Source organism: Plecotus auritus (assembly GCF_963455305.1).
Source record: "Plecotus auritus genome assembly, chromosome: 3".
NCBI classification, from domain to species: Eukaryota; Metazoa; Chordata; class Mammalia; order Chiroptera; family Vespertilionidae; genus Plecotus; species Plecotus auritus.
In genome coordinates this window covers 106,390,407-106,404,983 of record NC_137772.1, presented here as the reverse complement: position 1 = coordinate 106,404,983, position 14,577 = coordinate 106,390,407, and the positions used below count along the sequence as shown (strand labels likewise).

At 37.7% G+C, this 14,577-nt stretch overlaps 1 protein-coding gene across 8 annotated transcripts in view; it reads right to left on the bottom strand.

The window, feature by feature from the left end:
• NBEA (neurobeachin) overlaps positions 1–14,577 on the bottom strand; it is a 954,039-nt gene that overhangs the window by 272,030 nt on the left and 667,432 nt on the right. The window contains exon 1 of one of the 8 annotated variants that reach the window (XM_080658507.1): positions 11,135–11,229. The exons of the other annotated variants lie outside the window; for them this stretch is intronic. The gene's annotated coding sequence lies outside the window, so the exon portion shown is untranslated. Of the gene's footprint in view, positions 1–11,134; positions 11,230–14,577 lie in introns of those variants that run through there. 8 annotated transcript variants of the gene reach the window in all.

The following is a 14,577-nucleotide window of genomic DNA, read 5'->3' as shown; positions in this document are numbered from 1 at the left end:
TACAGGGAACTCATGCAGCTTAACAAAAAGAAGATAAACAACCCAATCAAAAAATGGGCAACTGATCTAAATAGACACTTTTCGAAAGAAGACAGAAGGAAGGCCAAGAGACATATGAAAACCTGTTCAAAGTCACTAATTATCCGAGAGATGCAAATCAAAGCAATAATGCGGTACCATCTCACACCTGTCAGAATGGCTATTATCAACAAATCAACAAATGACAAGTGCTGGTGAGGATGCGGAGAAAAAGGAACCTTCATGCACTGCTGATGGGAATGCAGACTGGTGCAGCCACTGTGGACAACAGTATGGAGTTTCCTCAAAAAACTAAAAATGGAACTCCCATTTGACCCAGTGATCCCACTTCTAGGAATATATCCCAAGAAATTAGAAACACCAATCAGAAAGGATATATGCACCCCTATGTTCATAGCAGCACAATTCACCATAGCTAAAATTTGGAAACAGCCTAAGTGCCCATCAGCAGATGAGTGGATTAAAAAACAGTGGTACATCTACACAATGTGATACTATGCTGTGGTAAAAAAGAAGGAGTTCTTACCATTTGCAACAACGTGGATGGAGATGGAGAGCATTATGCTAAGTGAAATAAGCCAGGCAAAGAAAGATAAATATCACATGATCTCACTCATTTGTGGAATATAATGAACAACATAAACTTATGAACAAAAATAGATCCAGAGACAGAGAAACATCAATCAGAACATCAAACCTCAGGGAAGGTAGGGGAGGGTTGGGGTGAGATCAACCAAAGGACTTATATGCATGCATATAAGCCTAATCAATGGACACAGACAACAGGGGGGTGGGGTCATGAATGGGAGGTGGGGGGTAATGGGGGAATAAGGACACATATGTAGTACCTTAATCAATAAAGAAGAAAAAAACAAGAAAGTGTATTCTACACTTCAGTTTCCCATTTATTCTTCAATCCCCCTGTAATCTCTATGATTCCACTGAAATTGATGGAGAGAAATAAAGAACTTTTTATCTTACTTGTTTGAACTCTACATGGTAGCTGAACAGTTGTCCACTGCCTGTTTATTAAAACTCTCTTGTTTTTTGCCTTTAGGACAGTTCTATCTCTTGGTTTTCCTTCTTACTTCTCTGAGCATCATTTCTCAATCATCTTCTGGAAACTCTTTCTCTGTTGGTCTTCATTAGGGTAATGTCCTTGTATCTTGTCTCATTCCAGATTGTCCCCTGGTGTTTTTCAAGCATTCTCATGTTTCTAACTGTTGCCATTGTAATTAACTAGCTAATATTAATAATGGGAAGAGGGCAAAGGGAAGGCCAGACATTATAAGCATGTTTATCTGGGCAGCTTCACTAGGAAGCTGCAACTTTAAAGCCCCCAGGGAACCACCAGTCCATTCCCTGCAGATCACTGGGAAAGGGTAAAATGGATATATGCACAGTAAAGTCGGGGTGATGTAGGGAAGATGCTTTTCTGTCAGTCTAGCCTGTAACAAAGATAACTGACTAGAATGGGTGGACCCACGGCAAGCACTGGAAATCTTAGAAGGTTACTAGTACTAGTAAATCTACAAAGAAAGAAATTCTCTATTTCCCCGGCTTTGCTCCTGCTTCTCTGCACTCATACCATAGTTATGTGGCCCTAGAAGCTGCATGGCCAAAGGCCATGTGGACTCCACATGAAATGGACTGCAGCTGGGAACACAAACTGAATTGGTCTGATGCTGGATTGGAATGTGCAAATGTGGAGCAGAAACTCTGGGCAATGGCTTTAATCCTAGCTCTGCTGAAGACACAGCTTGACTTTTCCCTTGGTGGGCCAGAGGGAGATGGGACCTTGGAAACTAAGGGTCTTAATTCTGCTCAAATCAATATCTCTCATTCTCCTATGTAAGTCTCAGAAAATTCCTTTTCTCCTGACATTGCAAGAAGCCCACTTCCACCAGCAGCAGGTGGGGACATGGAGAGCTCCCCACTGATAACATAACTACAGAAACTTATGATGAATCATAGATCTGTCTCCTAAACTTTAGAGTCACATATTTAGCTGCTTTCTTGACCTTTTCACCTGAAAAACCCAGAGTTCAGTGGTTAAAACCAAACTCATTACCTTAGAAAACCTATTCTTGTTCCAATATTTCTGTATTTCAATTGGTAGAGCTTCACCCCTCAGTCACTCAGTCAGAAAGTTTAGAATTATCTCAGGTGTACCCAAATATTCTTTTATGATTTTTCTTTCTCATGTAGCTCTCTTTCTTGGTGGAGGCTAAAAGCTATATATCCCTTATATTAGTTGGCACAATGCTTTGCGGACAGGAGATAAAGAGAAAAAAATATGCTCAGAAAATTTTTGCTGACTGGACCAATGTATTCATCCTTCAGGTTTTTCATTTGGAAAGCTTTCTTGGATTGTGTTCACATGCCCCTCCTTTATTATTCCTAATTTCCTCTTTTCAAGTTACTTACTACTAAGCCCACTGAATCCTAATTGTGGGTTCAGTAGTTTGTAATCTACTAGCCCAAAAGCTCTGTGATGGAAGAGTTGGTAACACCAGGGCATAGTGGAGAGCACAGGAAATAACTCAATAAATATCTAATAATTGAATGACTTAGGGTTCTTTGCCTGAGACCCCTGAAAGGATTAAAGGAATGCTTTCCACATTCCTGACATAATTTTTAGAAAGTACTACAACTGCATTTGTATTGCAATCTAACAGACATAATTAGAAATAGTGCAAGTCTGTGTACTTTTGATATTCATGCCAAGGTAAGATATCCATTTTTCACCAGCAGTCAAATAATTATAATTTTCAAATATTACTGTACACATATTTATTACTAGAGATTTCATAATTCATGAGTATTGAAGTGATGAAAATAATTATTTCAAATCTCTCTAAATTTTCCTGAAGACATTTATTTGAATTGTGTTGAGGGATGAGTGCCTTTAGGGAAGAACCCATCTGATGATAAAAGAAGGTTCTGAACTGGCACTTGTGGGCAGCATAAGGCAGAAAAGAGACCCAGAAATTGATCCTTGACACCAATATAACAGTGGCAGATTGAGATGGCTATGCAGAATGTCAATCTACTTACCAAATTTTGATTTTTAATAATATATCAGGAAAGAAAACAGAAGCCAGCCAGGTAGTCTAGTGGACCATATGTTATATTATTATAGTTCTCTTGGATGAAATATGATGTTTGAAAGTGAGTTAATCCAATTTAATTATAATCAGTCTATAGAAGTATTGGCTACTATAGAAGTAATGACTATGTTGTCATCAGTTTTTCTTGAAATTACTAGATATGCCTTAATCTTTCTCCTACATTTTTGATACCTTACAATTAAGATAAGTTTTATCACCCAACAATTATGTGTGGATCTTCCACTGTGCATACAGTTTGATACTAGCCATTTTGGGGTAGGGAAGAGTTAAATTTTACTTATCATTCAGGAATTCTGAATCCATTTGGGAGACAAAAACATTTACACATTTAAATAAGTTTTTTTTATAGCACTCATCTACATTATACCAAGCCTAGAAAAGTTGAGTGATATTAAGATTACTGAGAAGAAAAGACCATTTTTAGTTTTTATTTTTTTTAATATATTTTATTGATATTTCACAGAGAGGAAGGGAGAGGGATAGAGAGCTAGAAACATCGATGAGAGAGAAACATCGATCAGCTGCCTCCTGCACACCTCCCACTGGGGATGTGCCCGCAACCAAGGTACATGCCCTTGACCGGAATCGAACCCGGGACCTTTCAGTTCGCAGGCCGACGCTCTATCCACTGAGCCAAACCGGTTTCGGCGGAAAGACCATTTTTAATTAGGAAGATCACAGGCTACATTTAATCTTAAGGAAGAAGTATAACTCTGAAGGCAGAGAAAGAAAGTTAAGAATTGTGTCTGGAAAAATAATTAATCTGTAGTAGAGAATGCAAGAATGGATGTCAAAAAGTTAATATTGGAATATTGCTGTGATCATATAGTGCAGTGCTTTTGTAGTAGGCAGTTAGACATGAGCAGAGCAAGGACTATGGGACAGGTATAGAAGGTCACGCGGGAGGAAAGCCCTGGGTGCTTAGCAATGGGCAAAACTGGGAAAAGAAGGACCTCATTCTCAGGGTAACCATTCCTCCCAAAGTACATCACTGGTCATGCGGTTTAGACCTCCTACCCTTTTCTCCCTAAATATAATGTCTAGGCCTCAGTTATATTTCAGCTTCAGGCTCAGAAAAGCAGCAAAACCAGACAAGCCATGGCTGCCTGAGGAAGAGCTGCACTTACTTATGACCCCCTGCCTGGGGCGGACCAATCAATGGAAAGGACAATCCTGAAAGGACACACCTGGGCAGCTGATGAATATTCTATTGAGAACTTCCCCTGAGAACTCACCAAAGATTCCAGCATGCAAGAGAGAAATAAAAGCCTCAAGACAAAGGACCTCAGGGTCCTCAAACTTTTTAAACAGGGGGCCAGTTCACTGTCCCTCAGACCATTGGAGGGCTGGACTATCGTTTAAAAAAAAAAACTATGAACAAATTCCTATGCGCACTGGGGGCCCAGGACGAGTCAGCTGCTGAGCAGGACAGGCAGCGGCACCTGGCGGGCCAGATGAATGTCCTCAGTGGGCCACATGTGGCCCGCGGGCCATAGTTTGGGGACCCCTGAATGCTCTCCCTCTGGGGAGCAGCCTCCACCATTCCCTTTTCCCACTTCTTCTCCCACTTCTTCCCCCACAGGCATGCATCTCCTAAATCCTAAAGGAGCCCAGCAGGCTTGCAACCAGAGGAGCGATGGGCAGCAGCAGCTCACCCCAGGCTAACCATGAGCCAGTCTCCAAGAGGGCCTTTTCTCTGACTTCCCAGTGAGCCAAAGCAGCCCCGCCTAGGATTTCCCGCTGCTTCTTCTATGCTAAGCCCTTCCTTGTTTCTCTGTCCTGAGTGTGCTTTTGCTGCAACCAATAAATTCTTGCTTGCTGTGTTCACTTTGTCTCTTGATTGAATTTTTCCCTTCAAGAAGACAATAACTGAGGTCTCATTTTGCCAGTAACACTTTGAATACCAGAAGGGTCTCTTTTCCTTCCTTCTACCCCTTTCATTCCCCTCCCTTTCTTGCCCTGCCCTCCCTTCCCTTCCCTATCTTCCTCCCTCTCATGAAACTTGTGAGTCAATCTAAGGTCTTTGAACAGGAGATTAACATGATAGAAGTGGTCTCTGAGAAAGTCAATCCAGCAGCATTCTTTATGATAGACTAGAGAAGGGAAAGATAGAAACAGGGAGCCACAATCCAATAATAGCGATAAAAACTTGAACTAGGGTGATGGTGGTGGGTGTGACAAGAATACAAATGAAAGATACTAGGAAAGAAGGAGAATTTGCAACACCTGGTGATTAATAGGGTATGGGGTGGTAGAGAAGGAGCAAAAAGTGAGAGAGGGGTCAATAATACCTAAGATGTCAAGTATCTGAAATTATAACAATGGCTCAAGTCAATGACAATAACAAAGGGAGAAATGAGAGATAGCATCCCTCAAGAAAAACTTTTGACTTCTACTTGTACTTGAGAGGAAGGAGGTATGAAAGCATGGAGAGAACAGGGGCATCAATTTGGAAGACATCCACCAAGGAGTAGAAAATGACAGTGATGAATTAACAGAGAGCAGAAATGGAGGCATAGGTTTGTGACACACCTACACAGAGATGGTAATTCAAGTTACATAACCATAAAACAACAATAAACTAAAGAATATACTCATATTTAGCCTGGCCAGTGTTGCTCAGTGGTCCTTGTTACATTCTGGTTTGGGCATATGCTCGGGTTGCAGGCTCGATCCCGAGTAGGGGGCATGCAGGAGGCAGCCAGTCAATGATTCTCTCTTCTCATGGTGTTTCTATCTCTGTCTCCCTCTCCTTTCCTCTCTATGAAATCAATAAAAACGTACTTAAAAAGAATATACTCATATTTAGGGGATTAGAGAAGAAAAAAAGGAGTCAAGTTAATGGTGAAAAATCAGTGATTGAAGTAAGAGGCAAAACATGATAATGAATGGAGGTAGTGAGTAGAACATCATAATTCAATACATGGATGTTGAAGTCACAAAGAATGGCTTTAAGTCCCACCTCCAGCTAGAGGATCTTAAATAAATTTTCTAAGCTTCACTTTTCTTATCTCAAAAAGTGAGATAGTGCCGAAACCGGTTTGGCTCAGTGGATAGAGTGTCGGCCTGCGGACTGAAGGGTCCCGGGTTCGATTCCGGTCAAGGGCATGTACCTTGGTTGCAGGCACATCCCCAGTGGGAGGTGTGTAGGAGGCAGCTGATCGATGTTTCTCTCTCATCGATGTTTCTAGCTCTCTATCCCTCTCCCTTCCTCTCTGTAAAATATCAATAAAATATATTTTTTTTAAAAAGTGAGATAGTAATACCTATCCCTCAGAGCATTTATCACCACCTGACATGCTACATATTTTCTACTTGCTTATAGGCTTATTTGTTAACTTAATGCCTCCCCACTGGAATATAAGCTCCATTATCTAGCCTCAATTGTTTTCAGCTCATTGGAAAGCGAGGTATTGAATGTTTCTTTGCTCTCAGCTCAGGGTTCCAGATGCCAATTCTGGGGCCATAGGAAAAAAACCCACTTGCTGCACAAATCAAGTTTTTAGCATGAGGTCTTACATCATATATGTGTTAAATAGCTAATATTTTTGTTAAGAGGAGAACATTTCAAAAAGAAGGAGGTCAACAATGTCAAGAGGCCATGATGATTTGTAAATTAAGAGGTTAAAATAATCTTTAAGTGCTGTTTCAAGCCTTATTATAAACACTAGAGGCCCAATGCATGAAATTCGTGCAAGGGGCTTGGCTCTCACAGCTGAGGCTTAATCCAAAAGGACATCCAGAAGGTCAGTTGGCTGTTCAGTCTAATTAGCACATTACGCTTTTATTATTATAGATAATATTAACAGAATAAACTGATTACGTCCTTTCCTTAGTTCTTGCTTTCTTATCATTTTCCCTCTCTTCATCTTTTCCTTTCTTCCTTCCTTCATTTAAACAGATATTTATTGAGCACTATTATAAGGCAGGTACTGTTTTAGATTCTGGGTATGCAGCAATGAAGAGACAAAATCTTTGCCTTAACCAAGAGCTTACATTGAAATAAGGGGAGAGAGTCATTAATAATCATGATAAATAAGTAAAAAACATGTCAGATAGTGATAAGTTGTAGGGGAAAATGTAGGCAAAGAAGGGGACAGAGAGAGTTGGTGGGATATACTTATATTTAAAAATATTTTTATTGATTTTTTTAAGAGAGAAAGGAAGGGAGAGGGAGATAGAGATAGAGAGAGAGAGAGAGAGAGAGAGAGAGAGAGAGAGAGAGAGAGAGAGAGAAAGAGTGAAGCATTGATCTGCTGACTTCTGCACACCTGCTTCAGAAGATCAAGCCTGCAAGCCAAGCATATGTCCTGACTAGGAATCAAACTAGCAATTCTTCAATACAGGTGGCAACGTCCAACCAACTGAGCCACACCAGCCAGGGCATGTACTGAAGAGTGTGAGGGAAAACATGCAGATACTGGGAGCCAAGAGTTCCACACAGAGGAATCAACAATTACATAGACCCTAATGGGAGTGGGTGACAATGTGCTTGCTCAGTGAATACAAAGTAATAGTGACAGTAGTAGGTGATGTCAGGAGGGTATGGGGGAAATAGGGTGGAAAGGTATTGTTATAGAGCTAAAAAATCATTTTAATCTTTGAGGATATGAGTTTGGTTTTGTTGTTGTTGGTTTTTTCTTATTTTAGAGAGAAGAGAAGGGAAAGGGAGAGAGAGGGAAACACCAATTGGCTGCTTCCTGCATGCCACCTACTAGGGATCGAACCCAAAACCCGGGCCTGTCCCCTGATCAGGTATCCAACCCACCACCCCTTGGTACACGGGATGACACTTCAACCAGCTGAACCACACTGCTAGGGCAGTAGTATTTATTTATTTATTTATTTATTTATTATTATTTTTTTTTTAGAGAGGGGAAGGGAATGGGGGAGAGCAAGAGAGAAACATCGATTGATTACCTCCTGTATGCACCCTGACCAGGGATCAAACCTGAGACCCTTTGATGCAGGGGGTAACACTTTAACCAACTGAGCCACACTGGCCAGAGCACTGATAAGTCATTTTAAAGATGTAGACTTTTACTCTGAGATGGGAAGCCATTTTGGAATTCTGAACTTAAGGGTAGCATGATCTACCTTTTATTTTTAATAAATCTGTCTGCTTGCTATATTGAGAAAAGAGTATAATGGTACAGCAAGCATGGGAATAAAGAAGGAAGCCAGGACATCTCTCAGATAACTAATAATACAAATAAGAGATGCTGGTGACTTGACCAGGACTGAAGCTACAGTTGGTGAAAGGTGGTCAGATTTTGGTAGATTTGCAGATGAACTGGTTGTGAAGTATGAAAGCAAAAGAGGATTCAAGGCTGGCAGCCAAGTTTGGCCTAAGCAACTGGAAAGAAGGTGCCATTTACTGAGGCACAGTGACTGCAGGAGGATCAGCCTGGGTTGGTTGAAGAACAGGTGCTCAGTTTGGATATGTTGTGTTTGCTATGCATCCTACATATGTGAGACGATGTAGAGAAGACAGCTGAATAAATGAGTTTGAAGATGAGAGAAAAGGTCTTGCCTGAAGAAATAAATTTGGGATTCATGAATGTACTTTATTGTAAAGTATAGAATGAATAATCATTCTTTCACTCACCCTGTGCTATTGAAACAACCAGCAAAACTAAAAAGTCTTCCATTGGGAAGTACAGGGACAATGATACTCATGTAATTATTCATTCAACTAATATTTACCTAAGCACTATGCTAGATAAGCTAAGGAGTCTAAAGACAAAAAAAAAACTGAACTTGAATCCTAGCTCTACAACTACTATATGGACTTGGGTAAAAAAAAAAAAAAAAAATCTAAGCTTTTAATGTATATTAAATTATTTAATGCATGCAATAATCTTATGATGTAGATATTATTATCTCTAGTTTACAGGTGAGAAAACAAACTTAAAATAAGTTTAGTGTTATGATTAAGAAAGTGGGCCTTAGAATCTGGATGCAGAAGGGCTGGCTGAAAAATACCAACTCTGCAAACTCCTGGCTTTGTAAACTTGGAACAGATACTTGACTTCTCTATGTTTCAGTATCTTAACAATGAAATGATAGTACTGTAGTAATATCTACTTCATGGTGTTGTTGAAGGAATGAAGGTGCAATAATACAGATCAAGCACCTGGCACAGTACCTAGAATATAATAAAAATTAAATACTAATTTTATCAGTTCATTCTTTGTCACTTTTGAAAATGTAAAAACAAAAATAAATGTTCTTGAATCCCAAGCAATAACAATGATCTAGAACTTTTTTCTTCAAGGTTCAAAGACCTGATATTTGAGTGTTTAGTTGACTTTCATGCAGAGGGTAAAATAAGAGGAAGAGTAACACATTAGGTCAGGGCATAATTTAAGACTAGAATTTATCAGAGGCAGCATTAAATGGCTTGTAATGATCATCAAGACTCTCCAACTAGTTCCTGGGTCAGTGCTTAGGCAGTGAAGTTGATGATATACACTATTTTAGGTATTTCAGTGCACCTAATAAAGTGGTACGTGTCCTTAAGGTATTTGTTATCTGTGTTCTAGAGTATGATGAATATTAAATATTGATACCAAACAGGTAAAAGTCACAATTCTTAATGAAGTCTGCTACAGCTTCTAGACAACAGGAGACCTATTCAGACATATATTACAAAAACACCTACCTGAAGAGAGTATCTTATTTACCGAGTGTAAGGCTTCAGTAGAGTTATAGCCTTCTTTTGTTGGCAACTATGCCTATCCTCATTCTAGTATGCCCTCAGTTAAGCTACCAGATTTTAACCTGCACAACAAAAGTGCCACTCACTGAAACAGTTATAACAGGAAAGGAAAACGAGTCAATGGGATTTAAAGTGTTACAGACCACTGAATCACTGACTACTTGGTGAGGGCATGTAGAGAAATGTCATTGTCAGCATTGCTGGTACAGTGAAGCCATATTAACAGCTTTAAAACATAAAGGCTATTCATAGGATATAAACAAACAAAACAACTTATTTCCTTGGGAAACTAATTCAGAAATAGGAATCTTCCATTAATAATTTTGCTTGTAGGTTTTATTCCCACCATTACAGGTTTATAAAAGAGGCTATTATCACATGAGGTTTTCTATCCCATTATTAATTCAAGTGCCACAAACATTTTGAAATAGTAACAAAAACAAAAGACGACAAAGAACTGGCATTCTCCTCAACCAAGGATGCTAACGCATAATATATACTTTTTCTTTGAAATATGCTTTGCATCATTTCAAATACCTAATTTATTTTTAATGCCCATCAAACAAACATAAAAATAGAGTAACTGTATCAACACAGTGCTAGGAAAAAAAATAAGTGTCATGGATTATTATTTGGAGAATTCTTAGGAATCAGACAAGACGATACAAATAAATCACTTGGAGAATTAGCTGTGTTCCAGGCTTCATTAGATCTAATTATCCCCCCAAATATGCTCAGCAGAATGTACTTGGGTCAGCTGGGACTGACATACAATAGAGTAGGCAACTTATAAACTGCTCAGTGCACAGAAAGAGTTCATAAAACAACTGCGTGTGCATTTAGATTCATGTGATAACACCTCTTATTGCATAAGCCACCAAATGAAACAGATGGAACAGCTCAGCTAGAGAATGTTTCTTTTGTAAAAGCACTGGTCTTCCTTATTCTCCATTCAAGGCACAAACTGCAAGAAAGCCAAATCTGAGGCAAGCTGTCTTTGAGTTTTATTACCTAGATGTCACAGCAATAGTAAATAAAGTATTAATGGCATATCCTTATTTAGGAAAAGAAGTTGGCAAATAAAAAAGAAGGCCTAAACTTAGAGAAATTTAAGGCTTTAAAATAAATAACACAAAAAGTTATGAGATATGTTTTCTTTTCCACAATTCATGGTGAAATAAAATAAATGCACTTTGTACTTTATCAATTACTTACTTAATATTGGTCACCTTTTACTACTTACTCTTCTGAATATGTTTTTCCAGCAGTGTATTCATTACTTTATGGAGTCTTCTTTACATTCATTCTGGGTTACAGTATATTCAGTTCTAGGCACTGCTTTTGAAGAAAATAATAGAGCAGAATGGGTTCTGATTTGTGAGACAATTTTAGCTTCATTAAAAGTTTTTACATTGATTTCAACTTTATTAAATGCATCACTTTTAAAAAGCATTTACCTCCACTCATGCTAAATTATTTAGAAATTAATGTTAAATCAAAAGTAGAACTATTCATGAGTCAATATGAAAATTATTCCAATAATACACACTTATTTATATTAACATTTATTCATTTTATTAGTTTTTCTGTGCATTATTTAAGCATAAGGGGAACTTGTAGGTTCCATTTGTAGGTAAAAAAAAAAGTTGACAAAACAAAATTCATAAATGTCAAGTTACAAAAAGTATATTCTTCATACCTAATGGAGATTATTAGTTATATAATTTGATAAAGTCATTAAAAAACTAGTATTTAAAGTGTACAGCAAGGAACTATACAAAGGCTGTGGAATATTTAGTGAAGTTAATCTATCCAGATACCTTATTAAGTAGATCAGTCTCTTTAAATACCTAGGCTGAGACAAAACAGTAAATATATTATAGTTAAATTCAGTTTTGCTATGGGTGTTCTATATGTAGCCTATGAAAATGTTTAAGAATGAAACTATCATGCTTATTAATCCATATTCAAAATAATAATACCTAACTAGCTATTATAAATCAAATCATATAAACATAGCTAAAAATAGCAATATAAAATGAGTTGGGTAAAAGTTAGGTACTTAGGACCCCAGTAACATATTTTTAAACAAATAAGATACTTGTTGTTTGTGTACACATAGCCTAGCATTTACCAACAGGGTTATAAAGCTACCCCCCAAAGTTAATATGGCCATGTTTCACTTAATAGAGGCCTCTCTATTCTATATTCACCAATCCACTCTGGCAGTAATGAATTCTAGGCACCACACTTAAAGAAAATGATGTACGAGAATGGGTCCTGAATGCTGAAGGTGACTTAGAATATGCTATAGGTGTCATGGCTGGAAGCTCAAAGCATATGCAATTTGATATCTTAAATACTGAATTTAAAGGAATTTTTTCTGTTAAAAGGATAGTACAAGACAAGAAAAAGAGGCACTAAAAGGGAAACTTCCAAGGAAAAAGATTTTGGTTCAATATCAGGAAGAGCTTTCTAATAATTAGAACTGTATGTAAGTGCAAGTAGCTATCTGAGTAGATAGTGAATTTCTCATCAATGGAGGTAAAAGAGGTTAGATGACCATTCCTTACTGGTGCTGTAGAGAATATTCAGACAGTTAATGAGCAGGGTTGCATTATATTTTCCTCCTGCCCTGATATAAAATGTCTGAATTCTGAGGCAGAATTAGTTTCTTCCTCCCAGCATTAATTGCATGATACTTTTATTTAAGTATTCACTTAAATTCTATATAATTATATGCAGTGTAATATTTAAAAATTATTAAGCATTAGTACTGATTGGTAATTATAAGTAGAACTAGAGGTCCATTGCAGGAAGATTCCTGCAAGAACAGGGCTTCCGCGGGCTTCCCTCCCACCACCGTCACCCCTCCCACTCCCCATGCTTTCCCTTCCCTCCCGCTGCCTCTGCCCCCCACCCCGCGCTTTCCCTCCCGCAGTCAGTGCTGCCCCATGATTTCCCTCTGGCCACCACCCCACACTTTTCCTCCCTCCGCTGCTGCTGCTGCTCCCCCCATCCCCCATGCTTTCCCTCCCACAGCCACCATCCTCCCTGCACTTTCCCTCCCGCCGCCACCGCCGTCTCACTTTCCGCTTTCCCTCCCTCTTCCTTCTATGCTGTCTTCAGTCTTCACTCAGTCTGTGTATGCAAATTAACTGCCATCTTTTGCTGGGTTAATGTGCATACTCGCTCTGATTGGCTGGTGGGCATAGCGGAGTGATGGTTAATTTGCATGTTTCTCTTTTATTAGTTTAGATTCTATAATTAAAATTCATGAAATGGAAAAATCAGATGTATCATTGAAAAAAATCCTTGTATAGTATCCATACCAAAGAAAAAAAATTACCAAGGAATAAAAACAGCTGACATTCGCAGCATTCTTGAAATGATTCTATTTAAATTGATGATAAAAGGGAGTTTTCATGTATCTTCAACTGAAAGGTCACAGCGTAAAGCTATATGTATAAAAGAAAATAGTATAAAAGAAAGTGTAGTATAAAATAGCATAAAAGAAAAGTACAAAGATAATTTACTCAAGTGATAGCTGAAGTAATTGTTTCTCTTCATCATTTTATAAAGGTACATCTCAATAATCTTAAGTTTTACAATGAAGTGGTTCTTTAGGTGAATTAGTCCAATTTGATATTCATTAATAGTATGTATATTTCCTACTTTCTCCTCATGTGATAGATCAATACATTATCATAAAATAAAACTCATAGCATAAAAAATCTCAATATTTACTTAATTAAAAGCCTTCTATAAAGAACTTAACCTTTATAACTCATCAAACAATCATATTCTTAAGTAAATGTAAGTCTATAGTTTCTTTTCAGAATAATACTTATATCCCAGTCGCTAAAAATTATTTCTGGGTACAGACAGGACATACATGCATGCATTCATGCATACATACATATACATACATACCTCCGTAATATGTGTTCTAGATATTGTAGTGTTAAGAGCAACCGAAGTCAGACAGACCTGTTTCTGGAATTACTAGTATGTCCCTTGTTAAAACAATGAACCTTTTTAAACCTGTCTCTTTATTTGTACATGGAAATAGGTATTTGTTGTGATGATTAAAAGAGATTAAATACTCATTGAGTTATGCTCATTCTTTATCACCCATTTCTCTCAACTCAAAAAATTACTTTAAGTATCAAATGCGTTAATGCATATAAAAGTATTCTATAAATGAAGATGAATGTTGCAATTGTAAACTATTACCCCATTTAATATGCAATTTATACCCCCTCTGCATAACATTATGGTTAACGATGTTCATTCATTAATGGTGTTAATTTTTATTTTGAATAGTCCATGTAGGTTTATGTATCATAACACAAAAACAAATTTCTATAGAAAAATTTAACAACTTAAAACAAAAGCTCTTTTGAAAATAGAAAAAATAATCATTAGCAACAGTTATTCTCTAAGTTATTTTGGAATAATCCAGAGTCTTAAAGGAATAATATTTAGAACCATTTCTTTGGAACAGAAGGGGCCAATCACACAGCAAGAGCACAGAGGTTCTAAGGTTCAGGTGAAGAAAAGGAAAGGATACATTTTTCCTCAAAATTTTTTACCAGCCTATTTTCTGGCCTAAACAATCTAGACAATTTTCTCAATAATCCACACTATCTAAATTATATTCAGAGTTCAAATGCATATTCTAGT